Here is a 15,798-nt window from a genome sequence, read left to right as displayed (position 1 = left end):
AATAAGAACCTGTGTGTTTACACCCAGTCTCTTTTGTAGCATATTGTCAGGAGAAAACTAAGTAAACTGAACAAAGTACTCTACCTCACCTAGCTGGGGTCTGAACTTGATTCCAAGTTTTGAAGGAGTCCAAGCCTTTTGAGAGAACTCAGACAGCAATTCAGGCAAAGATTTCTTCAAAGGAAAAAAGAGGCTTGATTCTTTTCCCCCTTTTCTTTGTCCTCCTCTTTTCTTTTTAAATAAAAGCAACATCTCTGATTTGTGAGCACAGTTTTGAAAGGAAGGGAGAAAACACAATTACAAATAGGAAGCAAAGGTTTCAGTTTATGAATCTACTAATTCATCCATGAAATATCCAGGTTGCCTTCATCATCATTTCCAAAACACCATATTATATAAGGTAACAATGGAATACTAGGCTGGTCTGTTTCTTATATTTTTAGTTGGCTCAGCTGGAAAGTGAATACAGGCTATTGCCCCAGGATGAGTGAATAATTTAACTCAAATGCAATTTTGCACAAAATTACTTTCACAACTGGAAAAAAAATGACAAAAAAAAAAAAAAGCGTGGCTAGTCAGACTCCTTGTTAAACATAAGAAATTAAGTTCCTCTCCAACTGAACTAGTATAATTTCCAAAGTTTAGTTCACAGTGTTGCTGTTAAATCAGGGAGGTATAAATCTTGACATCAAAACACCAAGCTTTTCCGTGCTAGAGAGGAAATTGCCCCTACACAAAGTGTCAAGTACAAAGCTTAGCGTTGCATTTCAGACAGTTCTGCAGTGGCCTGGTTGAAAACTCTGCTCAGGAGTAAAATTTATGCTGAAATAGATGCAAGACAAAATCCCCAAATTGTAGACCGATAATTTAGAAGAGGTCTGTTGCATGTGGAAATGGTTTTGATCTTCAGATCATAAACTCCTGGAGGCACAGATCTTCTTTAATTACATGACTACAAAGCACCATGTGTTTCCATTATGCTATTTAAATAATAGATTTAATTTGAATTTACATTTGTTGATGTAAACATTACTGACTGTAACATTACCCTGCAATCTGATGCAGAAAGTCACTGAAGTATTAGAAAAAAATTCCTTCCCAAAAATATTACAAAGGAAAGAATCCCCAACTGTGCTATTTGAAAATATGAATAGAAATTAGCTAAATAGAAGAGAATAAATTTCAGTGAAACAGAAATTTTAGGATGATATTTTCACACAAACAACACTAACATCTCAAGTAATTCTAATTTTCAATTCTGCTCTACAGTTATCTGCTGTGTTTATGGGACCAAATGAATTCAGATGTTTCCAGCAACCAAAGTTCCACTGATTATTAAAAGGAAAGAAAGTAGCATGGGAAGGATCACTCATTTATCTTGCAACACTGCTTTAACCAAAGTGCAACTCGGGGACTCTGCAAATGAATTTAACTATCAGGATGCTAATCAGTTTTGTTCTTACCAAAATTAATTTAACCTGTTTTTGCATAAATAGTCCCTATTGTTTAAAACTTTGAGGCTGCTTCTGTACATCGGGGAGGGGGGGGCTCTAATGGAACAGGGTGTGCTGGGTCCAGAGGCAATTCATTGAAGAACAGTTCAGAGGGAAGCATTTAAACACAGTAATACAGGCTAAGTTTTTCCCTTGCACTGTTAATAGAAAAAAAAACAAAACCCCCTACCCAAAACACCAGAGCTCACTCTTGCTGTGTGAAAAGGATTTCAGTTTTGTACAAATGACCTGCAAGTACTTGCATTCTAACAGATGCCATAATTGTCTGAGACAACCTAGGCTAAAAGATGAAAAACATCTACATACCATAAAGATGGAACATACTGGTCAGCTTATGGCATGATGCTATTAAAAAAAAAATTACTTATGAGTTGTTAAACTTGCGGATTATATCTAATCATAATATCAGCATTAATAATAAAAAAAATCTAAAATTTGCCAAAACAGGGGCAGTTGAAAGTGGGAGCAGACAGTAAGATAGAGAAAAAGTAATAATATTCTGTGAAGATTGCGCTGGCTTTCTGTTCCAAATATATAACTAACAAGACAACTGAGCAAACAAGTAAATTGCATGAAAAACTTTGAACAAGCAGAGGTTTTTGTTCACTGTGTACATCCAAAATCTATATTTTTTCAGAAGATCCAGAAATCTTCAGAACTTTTCCAGAAAATATTCCTTCCACATGTACTCTTGGAATACCTAAAATTACCTTAAGAAAAACATAAAATGATAAAGGGAAAAGAGCACTGTAAGAATACTTTTCGTATTTTGTCTTTGAAGTTTTAATATTTTTCCATGTTATTTGATTTGATTTTTTTTTTTGTTTGGTAGTATGTGAGCCCTCTAACCCGTTTTTTCTTTTCCTTTTGTCCTTACATTAATCTGCAGAAAGAATGAGTGGAAATATAAGGCCTTCTATCTGATCTAAAAAACGCATAGACAGAAAAAAAAAATCCTGGATGCAAGTAAAAAGATGATGGGCAGACAAAAACCAAGTAAATATTTAAGTGCTAGGTTTGAAAAAAGACCTCTTATTAGATTCAGACCACTATAAACAGTCCCAGCAGTGGGGGAACATTCAACACTGTAGATGAAGGATCAACAGGAATTCACATCATCTCGTTTTGATCACTTCTTTAACAAATGCACGTACAGGTACTCCAAAAATTTAATTTAACAAATACATGAAAAGCATAATATTGACAACTTTCTTAATACTTTGCACATTGCAAAGACAGTCACTATAACTTGTTTTGCTCTTGATGTTGTTCACTTCTCTATCCCCAAATCTCAACTGTGCAACCCTCTAAGAGGGTAAAATTCTTTGTAACAAATCTAATTTTCTTCACCTACTTGCTGTTTTGAAATCATGTTCAGAAAAAATGCAGTGAATCTGACAAAATTGTTATGTATGAGGGTACAGGCCTCCCACTTTAACTTAAACCAGCTACCTAAATGATTTTAACAGGAACTGATTATTTCCAATACATAACATGTAAATCTCTCCGTTTGGAGAATGGAGAAAAAAATAGCCAAAATTTCTTGAAAAACTACATTGGTAAATGTATGTATTCCATCAGATGTGTGTTATAAAAACTGGATGACCAAGACATAGGCACTATTTTTAAAATATCTTCTCACACTCTAATAGGACTTTAAGGAATTATCACAACATATTTACAATAAAAGCAGTTGTTCTAAGACCTAGTAGCTGGATGTTTACTGCAATACTTTGGTGACCTCAGAGGAGTCCATACAGCTACTTTTTCAGTCAGAGGGTGAGGGGCCTTCAAATTTGATGGAGTCCCTGAAGACATGTGCTTTCATTAACAAAATAATGGAACCCTTCTTCATTTAAACTGATACATGAAGGTACCAGTTCTGGTGCAGTAGGTGTGTTATCAGCTCCTGGATTAGTTACAGGAGTAACTATCAACATTCAGTCTCTCATAATTATTTATGTTCATATTATAGAACAAAACTAAAAATAGTATTTTGAAATGTTTAAATATTTCAATTTAGTGTCTTTAGAGAAATTCTGACATTTCTGTTAATATGGAGGAGTAATGCTGTTTTGAGTCTTGCCACAGACTATTGATTTTACACATATTTACACAAAAACTACTGTGTGAGCTTTTCCTGTCACAGTACCTTTTTTAGTAACAATAAAAAGGATTTTTTTTTCTTTTGATACAGTTTAAAAACAGTTCTGTAAACACAGAAACAACTAGTGACTTAACATAATTTTTCCCCCTTTCTCCATCTTGGTACAGAACACTGGAATCAGTATTTCAGCAGTAGTGAATTCCACAAAATACTTTTCCCCAAAGGACTTTAATGCTCATAAAATTTAGATCAATTTTATATCGAGATAATTTTATTGTCCAGTACCATTAAGTTCATAATCTGCTTCTTTGTTAACAAGAAAATCTTCTAGGTTAGGACAAACATGGCTTTGTTCACCTTTGCCTATGGCAATACAGATTTGGAAGCACAAGCCTTCAACAACTAACTTCCACAGAACATGTATCTATCCCAAATACACATCAGGGCTAACCTAGAAAATGCTTCCAAGATTTTCCTACAACAGATTTACAAGTATTTACCAGTAATAATCATTCTCTGAGATGGACCACATAGAACACACTAACACAGAGAACGGAAAATATGTCCAAGAAGTAGTGGTCAAAGCCCTTCTCCTCCTAGAGGTGCCATAGGAATTTTAACACTGAAGTAAAATACAGAATTTTTTTTTTAAGGGTTTTGCCTGAAAGACTCTCCAATATTGTAGGTTGCACTGTACTCATTTTATCTGAGTCAAGCAGAACATTACTGTCACTTGCATCTTCTCTTCCAGGAAACCTGGAATTTCAAACACAATCCTTGGATAACTGACCATCAATGCATTTTAGAACACCAAACTCAAGGAAGATATCTGTACTCAACTTTAATATATATTTTTCCATGTCAATCACAATTGCAAAGCCTAAGAGGTACAATGACTGTCACCTCATTGTGATCATTAGCGTGTCCTTTTATTTTCAGAGACAGTGCCACATACAGAAATGATGGATTTAATTTCCAAGTTGTATTATCTCACATAATTATCTACTCCTTACAAAATAAGCAAAGAACTGTGCCTTGGTCAGAGAGCTCAACAGAACTCTATCACAAATAATTGCCTGCTACGATTACCCTTACTGACATGAAGTTTGGACTTCAAGTCCTATTCTAATTCAGTGGCTTCTACTTTTGTTATTTGCTACCAATTCCTCTGCACTAAGCAATGTCAAGAGGTCAACAATTAAATTAATTCAGAATACACCATGAATGTAAGAGTGACCCTATATTATATCTTCATTTTTTCCCTTTCATCATCCCTTTATTTGACTGCATTTCAGTAAATTATCCATGTAGTTTTTATTTTGACAGCTCTCTTTACAGCAGTAAAACAAAATGTGTGCATTGCAAATGGCAAAGATTCAAATTTCAGCTATGTTTATCCAAAATAGCACTGAACTGCTTCTGTACTTATGCTATACTGCCTACAGCCTTACGGAAGGGGAGACAGATGGGATGAATTTAGCAGGGAAACAGCTGTGGCTTGAAGAAGAGACAAGCAAAAGTTTTGCTATCAGGCTTCATTATGTATCAAGGTACCAGTAAAATGTGTATCCGTAAGGCAGCCAAAAAAGTGTTTTTCATTTGACTAGTGATAATTACCTTTTCTCAACAGCTGACAATGTTCTAAGCACCATTAAATAGGTATAATAATTAAGCAATAAGATAAGACAGGCAGTGCCTTGCTGGGGATTATTGCTCGCCTCGGGTGTGTTGCGAGGCACAAGGCTGAAGGGTGAGTGACTTCAGCCACCCGAGAAATGTAATAATCCCTCAGAAATGCACTGCCTGGAGTGTCTTCTTGCTATTAAAAATGGAAATTTAAAAAGGACAAAACGCTAGACACATTTCCTGTGGATTTTATTGACACGGGTTAACATTACAGGAAGTCGATGCAGAAACTCCATTTCTGCCCAGCCTATGAAAGTCCTTTCCCAAGGACACATATGCCTCTGCTCAGATTGCTTGTGCATTTTATTCATAAAACTTATTTGAGAAGCACAAGCATTTGCAGCATCAAACACATGTGTGACAAGGCACAAAAGATTTTAACAGCCTTCAAAAAGGTAAAAGTTAAAGTGCTTTTAAGTTGTGTGCTCCCAGACATTTATTCTGTGCAATTATCTGTTTGTTATTAATTTGCAAACAGTTTTTTTTAAGTTCTGAAATTGTGTATATATATATATATATATATATATATATATACACACACACACATACGTATTTTTTAATTTATATATATAAGGTCAGTCACTCAAATGATCAAAGCATTAGGGAAAAAAGCCAAACAAAACAACCCAAAACCACCCCAAAACCTTTTCTGACTACATGCAAGTCACATAGCTGAAACTAAGGCTATATCCCTGGTAGTGTAGGAAGTGCTAGTGCAGCACTCAAAAAAATTACACCGCTTTACATAAGCCAAGAAAAGTTTACTGTCATTTCAGCTGTGCCACTGAGACAATGTTTTGAAATTGGAGACCTGAAACTATTTAGCAACCTTGACTTGAATCAAATCAGAATTCTAAAGCCCATTCAGGATCAGGCCCCAAGCAATGAGATATGTTTGGGACAAGGATCCACTTCCATCTGTATAACTAAAGGTGGAATCTGGGTCTCTGAGGTTAAAAGGAACTTTTTTAAAGTTTAAAATGTCCTTTCCCCTTTCCTCCCCTCCATATATGACTTTACAGTTCACAAAGAACAAGTTAAACAAACACAGAATAACCTTATTATCCTTTTCCATTTGTTTCATATTTTCCATTATTCCAGAACCAAACTGAGAAGCCCTGCTGGGAAGCACACACAACACTGCCTGGAGTACCCTAGAAATACAGATGCTAAGCAGGTCTTATCATACTGGCCTCCTTTATAGACACTTTCATAATCTCTATTTCACTAAAACTTTTTAGTAGCAGTTGAGGTATAACACATTTAAGACCACACTTCTAGAAACTAGCCCAGTGTCTGTTACTATTTGACTAGTACCAATTAGCATATTCACAAGGCTTAATAAACACAGTTATTTTTTAGCATTTAATTTCTTTCAGGATGGCAATTTTTTTAGCGTGCACTCAGAAACTGATAAGGAATATGACTGGAGCTCTGGAAGTTTAAGCTAGACAGGAAACAGGCAAAATAAAGTTCTATATGTGTTTCAGCTGACAAAAACACTGGAAAAAATTGATCCCTCATCTCATAATGCATAAACTAAGCAGTTAGTGAAAGATGAAAGCAAACAACAAGATAAGAGAATGTCTCACCTTCAAATGCAACACATTTGACATGGAACTAGTGGCAAAAGGCTAAACACATTTAAGAACTAAAGGATAAAGAGATTTAAGAACAGGTTAGATTTATATATGGAAAATGAGAGTATCCACAGTTAGATCAACTTCCAGAGGGACAGTATTGGATCCCGCAGAAGCAATCAAAATACTGAAGTTACTGGGAAAAAGCAGTCTTCCAATAACCTTGCAAAACTCTATCCCTTATGATATTAAAACACAAATTATCATTAGTTCGTGTCTCCTTCTCTTAGAATAACCTTGAAACAGGCAGGTGCATAGATTTTGTTACAGAGCTGGTAAATTTTCATGACACACTTGCAAAGCTCTTTAAATGTTACTCATCTGTCTTCATTTTCAGTTCTCCACTATATGGGAAGAGAGGGTTTTAAATAGCCTTTGTCTGAAAATCTCAGAATCATACACAGCAATCAAACCTAGAAGGAAATCTGCCACTGCTTAAAGTAATTTACCAAATGGGTTAATAGTTAAATTTTACTGTAATTCTGAATTCACTGAAGGCTTAATAGGAGGATACCAATTACAGTCAAAAATCTCAGCTAGGTATTTACATAGTGGTAGTCTCACAGTGGCTATTTGAAAAGGGTTTGGGAGGGTTTTTTTGTTTGGTTGATTTTTTATAATTTTTCTGACACATCACAAGGATATGATAGAAATACAGTATGGAAAATGAACTTTAAAAATGCAGATGGAAAACAATATGGAAGAAAGAAAATAGGGTGATTATTACCATCAGGGACTTCAACAATTTAGTTTTTTAAATGGTCTAAAAAAATCAAAACTTGTTAAAGATTGTTAAATGCTTTAGGAGGAACAGGGATTGTTAGTGCTGTCCTCCAGAGTTTACACTACATTGGAAAGGCTATTACCCTTTATTCTGTAGTTCTGGGTACATTTGAGCAGGTAACTTAAATAAAGTCAAGCTAACTTGAATGAAAAAGGCAGATATGCTTTTCTGTGCTTTCTCTTGCCATTAAACAGCTATATTCTTATGCACAAGACAACAAAGGAGCACACTGACCCAGCTTGCTCACTTCTTATTTCACATCTCTGGGGAAAGTGGTGAGGAAGACTGGTCCATAACTACCACCTTGGACCAAAGGTGCTACCACCAGGCACAGAAGGCAAAGTGTTTCAAAGAAGATGTGGTGGTGAAGGGATAATTTGGTGGATTAACACAATCATGTATCACCACCAGAGGCAACCCCTATTCAAAATTAAAACTCGTGCAGGTTTATAGTATCTAGGAGAATAAAATGGGGTTTCCCTGGAAAACAATGGGTGCTCTTCTGTCCAATTATGCACATCTTTTTCAGTGCCAGTGATGATCTGCATAGCGACAAGAATTTCTAGATCTTGCCGAATCCAGGAGAGTCTGGGCTGAGCTGTCAAAGACATCACCTTTATCCACCTCCATTTTAGAAGAATCAAGAATGCTTCGTTAATGTTAAATTAACATTTAAATTTGAAAACCAACAACTGTGCTGACAGCAGAAAGTAACAAGAACAGCCTGGAACCTTATGTTGTGCTGTTTTATATCACACATATTTCAGGGCTTTTTGCATTCCTGGTAGACAAGAACACAAGCTTACTATTAGTGAGCTGCAGGCTTTGACTCAGTTCATGATGGCATGAATATGAACTATCCCTCTCTCTGTTTTGGAGAAGGCAGAATACATTAATGTAGTAGGGTAGAAGATACTCTCAGAAGTGGACAATTATCAGACTCTTAGCACAGGGGGTGTAATTCAGAGAGTCGGTAGCTGTCGAACATAGGAACAAGTAAACCTGGCTATTTTTCTACCTAGCTGTTCTTTGGGCTGATACAACTTTCCCAGATAACATCTTCCAGTTCCTCAAACAATAAAATTTGGTGGCCAGCAGTCTTGATGTGCAAAATGAAACAGACACTGTGACTTTCCCTCTACACCTTCTTCCTCATATTGACTGTATTGTCATGCAATTAAATCAAGTGCAGCATTAATTAATCCTTAAAGAAGGTAATTCAGATAATTATCAGCCCATTAACATGACCTCAAATGCAAAAGAAGGCTCCAACAAATTCAGAAATGAAAGGAATATATAAGGACATGAAGAAGTAATTGGGACATGAGAAACTGAAACATAAGCTAGATCAAGCAGATTTGGTCACACAAACCCTAAACTCTTTGACAGCTCATTTTTTGATAAAGGAAATGCAATAAATCTTACCGATATTAACTTTAGCAGAACATTAAATATCATGCCCATCAGCAATTGTTAACTAAGTTGTTGACAAGCAACTGACTAAAACAAAGAGCACAGCCAACTGGAACAATTGAAAGGGAAGAAGAATTCTCTGAGAATTTCTTCACATTTAAACAGATTTTTGAATATTTTGAATTATGACTCAGCACAAAAAAAGGAGGAGTGGGTTGATAAATTTAAGAGATGTTATCAGCTTTGAGAAAGTCTGGGATACTGCACAGAAAGAAATAGATGACTCAGAAAATTGAAACAGCAGACACAGGATAAAAGCCTTACACTATATACTCAATGCGTTCTCAGTTCATAGCTAAAGTCTCTGCTTCAAACTTGAATTTGCTTGGGAGAAAGAGGTCCTGGATGCACTTCTTAGAGCAGCTATCAAAAAGGCAAACATGACTGTAGGATTCATCAGTCAAGGAATTTCTAGTAAATTTATCAGTTCTATATATACAAGTATATTCCAATGTCCCCATCCAAGACCCAAGACAGTTTTGACTGCCCATATTTAAAAAAAGATCAAGAATCAGAACACCTACGTGATGAAGAGCTTATTGCAAAAAGAAGAACAAAGGAGGAAGGCTTTACTTATAACCAGAAGTGGGACTGAATAGATACATCCATTGTCTACAATTATTGGCATTACCAGTGCAGATTGTTTTGAAGAACTACTTGTCCGAGTCTTGTCTCAAAGACAAGCAGGTACAAATGAAACAGAAATTAATTTAGAACAAAAATAAGAAGGATCCCAATGAAAAGATCAGTGGAAACAGTTGTCCAAATTGGAATGGCGAGACCTACAGAGGAGCTCAATACATTCACAAAGAAATATGTGTGTATAAACTATATATACAGGCACATACATTTTAGATACACACACTTAGAAACAGATGAACACAGTACTCTGTGACCTACAATATGTCTCACAGAACATTATTAAGTTCCCTAAATATCTCTCTGGAAATTGGGTAGGATATTACTCTCTACTTCTTTGCTTCTTAAGGCTGAGAACTTATTTGCGCACAATTTTGCAGCATTTTATGAAAATCTTGTACTTCACTCTTTGTATACTTCTTCAATTTTTCTAAAAACTAAGAAATTTTTGCTTTGTGTGTCTACTGTTTAGGCAGTTGGGGAATAAATCTTTAAAAACAGTATTTGGGGTCTTAAAAACGTACATAATTCATTAACTATTTTGAATGGGAATATTACACATATAAAAACATAAATAATAGATGCATTTATACCACACTATTTATAGACATCTACTTAAACTGAGAAAGGGACAAAAATGGTTAAAAAGATATACAGTAAAAAGACAAATGGTGAACGGCAGAGGAATAGGGAGGGAGAGATTCTGAACATGAAATTTCTGTTCCAGAGAATTTAAACTGTGAGCAAACACCCTAGTATTAAACAAAAGCCAAATACACATTCAGACTCTGACAGGATTTGCAACTTATATATGTACGTGTACACATATTAACCATTCATTATTTCCTAATAGCAATTCTGTGGAGTATACATTTGTCAATTTAAAATATGAGTCTATTAGATAGAAAAAAAATAAAAAATAGTGACAGCTCCGAAGTCTGGACAGAGCTGAGAGTTTAATCTGTCTGCACTGCAGTGCTGACACATGGTGACCAAAAAGCTTTTTACAAGCTCCTTGCATGAAGGGCTGCACAAACAATTCTACAATAGCCATCCTATTACAGCAAAACGACACCAGAGATATGTGGGCATGAGTAATGATGCTCAGGAAAAAGTGCAGCACACTGCTCTTTAGACATTGAGACAAAGTGAGTATATCTTTAATATCAAAGGTTCTATGGACACTATGTATGTTAATCTCTACTTTCAATTTAAAAATGTATGCATTTTAAACTAAAAAAGCCACAATATAGTGCATTTTTAACCTATGATTGCATTGAAAAACAGATGATTGGTCTAATAAAATATAGGAACAATTACCTCACTGTCACTTTAAAAAAATCTACTAATCTATCAGTAGAATAAGGAAGACAATGTATTTAACTGAGAATGAACTGGACAAAAATAAAGGTCTTTCAGGTAATGACAAAACCTAAGTTCTTCCATCCATCATTATTTCTTGCAAACACACATGCACACATAAAAGTACTAGGGTTTTAGGGAGAAAATGTAAAATTTCAAATGCAATTTGATTGCTCCAGTTATCAAGAAATAATTTTAATTAGTTGTTCTACTGAAGATTTGCTAAGAAATTCAAAATCTCTATTCAGCAACGCGACAGCAAACTAGGTATTGTGATTTTACATAGCAGATATTTGAAAATGCTGGTGTATTCTCTCTAGATATGTCTCAATTCTCATAGATAGATATGTGTTCTCTCAAGCATACATGATCTCTCACGCACTACTACTTAGTAACAAAAAAATAAATTTAATGGTGGAAAAAAAGCCTTTAAAATGTTTGTCAAACTGAGTACCCCATTTCACTCAAGTGGTCTGTTTAAAGATCCATTTCAGCTACCCTTCCAGATAAGCTTATCCATAAGAATCATACATTTTGCCATAGGTAGAAAACAAATATAATTTGTCACATGTTGTGCTATACAGACATTTCTGCACAGTTGCTGCACTACACTAGAATGTCTGAAGGGGAAGACACCCCAGGTAGTTGGCTGCAGACACATCTCAGCAACATGGCACGTAGTTACAATTTGACACATAGAGTCTTTATAAATCCAATGTCTATGAAGTCAAACAAATCTCCTTCTTATTTATAGTAACAGGCGAGAGCAGATCTCTGCCGTCTTGTTACACAGATGGTTGTAACATTTTTATAGTTAACTTACAACCACTGATGCCTAAGGAATAGACACACATCTGCCCCAAACTGCCAGTCCTGTAGGCTCTTCTTTTTAACTTTAGCTAGCAAAAATATAGCCAAAATACGTCTAACAGTGTCACCTCCAAAAAGCTACCACAACAAAAAGCCACCCATAAATTTGCATAAAATATATTATTATTGTTAATGTTATACAGATTGGATATTAATCACACATTACAGCAAAAATTACAGTAATATGAACCATAACCGCAAGGTCTGAGAGAAAACTTATAGCCTTAAATTCCATATGCTGAACTTCGGAAAAATGTTTGGAAAGAAACTCATTAGAAGCTTCTAAATTTGTATTTGATTAAAAAGATTTTAAAAGACCCTTATATTTCATATAAACCACTGTCCAAATGCTTTTTTTTATTTTTTTTTTTTAACTGCTTGATAAAAAGTAAAGGCATGTCTGGCTCATCTTGAAAAAAAGAAAGAAATTGCCTAGGATTTTCTTCTCCTGCTTGAAGATACAATTCCATGTTTGCTGTATTTCCACATATTGCCTGGGTCTTCAACAGGAAATGTACATAGAAAAGAGCTAAGCTATATTTCATTAAATGCCTCCTCCCATTTTGGACACTGGCTGTCCACAGAAACAATCCTCTAAATAGCTGAGTTACAATCAAATGCTTGTTTTATGAGAAGAACAGATGCAGAAAAGTAAAGCCATAATTGAACTTTGTAACTATAAGAGTTATCAATTAGGTTCAGTGAAAGTTTAAACAGCCTGATGAAATCCTGACCCATGGCAGCTTGGGCAAATAATATATTCACAAATATATTCAAATAATAACAGATCTAGGCAGGTTCTTGTCTTTTTCTTCTTAGTCTTCAAATTGGAAGTGGAAAGGGCTTGTGAGAAAGTGGATCTGCATTTACAGGTCTAACTACAGAGCTGAAAATGCATATCTGGGAATTCAGTTTGAAAACAGATTAAGGAAAGAATGAAGCAATTCTATGCATATAGTTAACCAATTCATTTGGCTTTGAATTTTCCTTCATCTGGAATCTATACAAATTATGTAGAGTTGAACACCGAAAAAACTCCCAAAATATAGAAACCTTTTAGTTTTGCTAGATATTCTTTTTATTCTTGGCTAGTTTCTATCTTTACTGTTGCCTTATAAGAAATTCTGTACTTTCTGCTCTCTGCTAATTTCTACTATGAACACAAATCTACAGAATAGGAATTTGAAAAATTCCATAAGACAATTTGCTTTGAGGTTGAAAATTTATAAAAATGGACTGTGCTACATAACAGACAAGAATTTCTTGAAGTTACACATTTCATGAAGTTACACATGATGACCAACTCCACTTGGACTCTTAACATGGCACCTTAGTCCTGCAAACTGTACATCTCTCAATTCAAGTTTGCCTCAGTAGCATGTGACAACTGCATCATTTAAGATGGATATCTACTTCTTTTAATGCCATATTTCACTTTCATATTTCAAACCACACTGAAAAGGCTGGATATTTCCATTACATTGAAAAGACTGATTCCATATCCTATTTAATGACTGCAACATAAAGTAATCTCTTTCTTAGAAATTAGCTTATTTAATTTTGGACTATATTCATTTGCAACACATATTCACAGAGACATAGGAATGGCACTAAAACACTTATCTTGTTCATTTTCAGGAGTGCAACTGTTATGATTGCCAAAACACTTTTGTTTCAAAAGAAATTCTGACTAATCAATTAGGTGTTACTTCTTCCACAAAACAGCTATATTGGGGCCTGTCATACTGTCCCTGGATTAAACAAGTACGGACAGTGATTTCTTCTCAAACAAATATCACAATACCTCATTAATAAAATGCAAATGTTAGGTTCCAAGTTTAGCCAAAATCATTTTAATACAAGAAATTTTCTGAAGATCAGAATAACAGCAGCTAGAAAATTAGGTCAGAATGCACTTTGTGGGACTATGTTGCAAGAAGACCACAGCTATTTGTAGCTGTATACAAAGGAGAAACAAATGTATTAAGAAGTAACCATCCTCAACAGTATTTTGTTGTGATTATTAGTATCTAAGTTATGGATGAAAATCTGAGGCAAAATGCATTATTATTATTTGTTGTTCTGCTTTTACTAAATAGTATAGTCAGATCTCTATTTTCAAAATCAGAAGAGAAAAATTACTATTTTTATTTAGTGGAACTCCTTCAGCATAAATATAAGGAACTGGGAGATTTATTTGTTTGAGTAGTTATTCCTTCTGCTTTTCTTCACTTAGATTTGTAAACTTCATGACCAATTTACAGCATTTAGGAATTTATCCTGAAAATCTACTACAGCTTTCACATGGAAATTAAAATTAGATTACACTGATTTTCTAAAGCAGTTTAGAGTATCAGTCTTGTCACTTATTAGTTGGATTTTAAATTAATAGAGTGCAAGATGGCAATTAAAAATATGTTAAAAGAGCCATCTTCTAAAATGCTAGTAAAGTATATCGTTCATGGTTAGAACACCTGACAATCTCTGCCATATTTACATATTCTAAAATATTAAATAAGACAAATGCTATTACTGCTCTGTTTTCTCTCTTGTCTGCAAAACAGCAGCAGAAGGTAAGGCATTGCCTGCAGCATGACCACTCTGCTTTCAAACCACTTTTGTGTTCTGGATTAATGCTTTCAGTCTTTTCTAGTGTATAATCATTGCTGCTGCAGCAGAGAATGAGCAACATTTTCCAGTAGATCTATTTTTTTAATAAAAATAGGTAGGGGAAAGGTTACCCTAAAAACTTGAAAAGCACTTTTAAATTCTACTAAATACTCAAAATTCTACAGAAGAGCAGCTAGGAGGAAAAAGAGGGGGGAAAAAATTGACTCCTGAAAGTGACCTCGAATCCTACATATGGCAAGAATCCACCATAACTAAAGAAATCAAAAGGGAGGTGAAATAAATGGAAAGATTGTGTGGTTACACAGATTAGGGATGCAGTTGCAGCATTTTAAATTTCTTTGTTCTCTGAGCTATAAATGATGATGACAATCCAAGGTTACAGAAAAACAGGATGAGGTACGGTTAGAAATCTGAAAGGGAAAAGGAAAGACGTTGTTCTGGATGACTGAAATGAACACATGAAGTGCTTGCAAGAAAGATTATAGACAGACAGAATAAAGAAATACTAGGAAAAAAAAAATTAAAAATCAATACTTTAAAGAAAAGAGCCTACAGGACTGGCTGCTTTAATACATGCAAGCTCTGCTCCTCTCAGGTGGTCAATGACAAAAAAAGTAAACAGAACTTTTCCCAGTAAGGGCTGTCAAGTCCAAATAAAGTTAAACTGCATCTTGCCTTTGACTACTGACAAGAGGTAGCCTGGATGACTGGATTTGCAGAGTTGTCTCTCAACTTCCTCTTTACTTCATCCTCTGCTACCACAAGCATGTCAAAATTCCCTCCAGTGCCTGTTACACTTAATGTGGAGTGGAAAAGAGAACAAGAAAGCATAGATGAACTTTCTCATACCAAATGGAAAAGACTCCACAGAGATCTTTAAGGAAGTCTAATCCATATCACAGCACAAGCCATTATCAGTCTGGATACTCTGGCCAGAACAGTCAATTGATATTGGTGGAAATATTTCATATTAGTCTTGCTGCAGCTGCTCCCAGCTCATCCTGAGGAAGTCACTGCTTCTCTGAAAGGCTAGTGGTGCCTGAAAATTGTCAGTATTTCTCTGGTTACTATGATTTTCAGTAAGATTTATAC

At 35.0% G+C, this 15,798-nt stretch overlaps 1 protein-coding gene across 3 annotated transcripts in view; it reads right to left on the bottom strand.

Annotated features, from left to right (window-relative positions):
• Positions 1-15,798, bottom strand: part of SDCCAG8 (SHH signaling and ciliogenesis regulator SDCCAG8) — a 105,047-nt gene that overhangs the window by 22,303 nt on the left and 66,946 nt on the right. The gene's annotated exons all lie outside the window — the stretch shown is intronic.

The sequence above is a fragment of the Sturnus vulgaris genome, chromosome 3 (genome assembly GCF_052056855.1).
Source record: "Sturnus vulgaris isolate bStuVul1 chromosome 3, bStuVul1.hap1, whole genome shotgun sequence".
Taxonomy (NCBI): domain Eukaryota; kingdom Metazoa; phylum Chordata; class Aves; order Passeriformes; family Sturnidae; genus Sturnus; species Sturnus vulgaris.
The sequence above is the reverse complement of the archived record's forward strand: the minus strand, read 5'-3'. Positions and strand labels throughout refer to the sequence as shown.